Source organism: Trachemys scripta, chromosome 5 (assembly GCF_013100865.1).
Source record: "Trachemys scripta elegans isolate TJP31775 chromosome 5, CAS_Tse_1.0, whole genome shotgun sequence".
Lineage (NCBI taxonomy): Eukaryota > Metazoa > Chordata > Testudines > Emydidae > Trachemys > Trachemys scripta.
This window is the reverse complement of record NC_048302.1, coordinates 105,304,427-105,305,156: the sequence shown is the minus strand read 5'-3', so window position 1 is coordinate 105,305,156 and position 730 is coordinate 105,304,427.

Sequence of the window (730 nt, the reverse complement as noted above, 5' to 3'; positions counted from 1 at the left end):
GCCGGGGCTTTTCCTGTGTACCTGACTAGTACATCTGAGTTCAAAGTGCTGTCCAGAGCCATCACAAGGGAGCACTCTGGGATAACTCCTGGAGGGCAAAACCGTTGAACTGCATCCACACTACCCCAAATTCGACCCGGCAATGTCAATTTCAGCGTTAATCCCCTCATCGGGGAGAAGTACAGAAATCAATTTTAAGAGCCCTTTATGTCGACAAAAATGGCTTCGTCATGTGGACAGGTGCAGGATTAAATCGATCTAACGCTGCTAAATTTGACCTAAATTCGTAGTGTAGACCAGGGCTTCTACTTGTTCCCAGCTGACTCAAACGAAGCCACGCAAACCCACTTACACCGAGGATGAGCGTCCACACAGGCCGCTGCAGCAGTTGCGTAACCCGGTTTAAATCCCCCCCTTGGGCTGGTATGGCAAGCGCCCCCCCCCCCCAAGATAAGGGGCTTTCTGTGGTCCGAGCGGCAGCGGAGGGGTCCCCGCCTGGCAGCACAAGGGCGGGGGCTCGCCCCAGGGCTCTGGCCCTCCACCCGTTCGGGGATGTGAGCGGGCCTTGGCTGGGGCCAGCGACCCCGTGTCCCGGGAGCTGCCCCAGCGCAGGCCTAGGCGCGAGGCGCTGGCGGGTGCCAGGCTCCGCGGCACAAGCGGCTCCTGCGCGCCGCACGGCGGGCTTGGGAGGCGGAGCCCGGCGACGAGGGAAGGGCGGCCCGGAACTTGG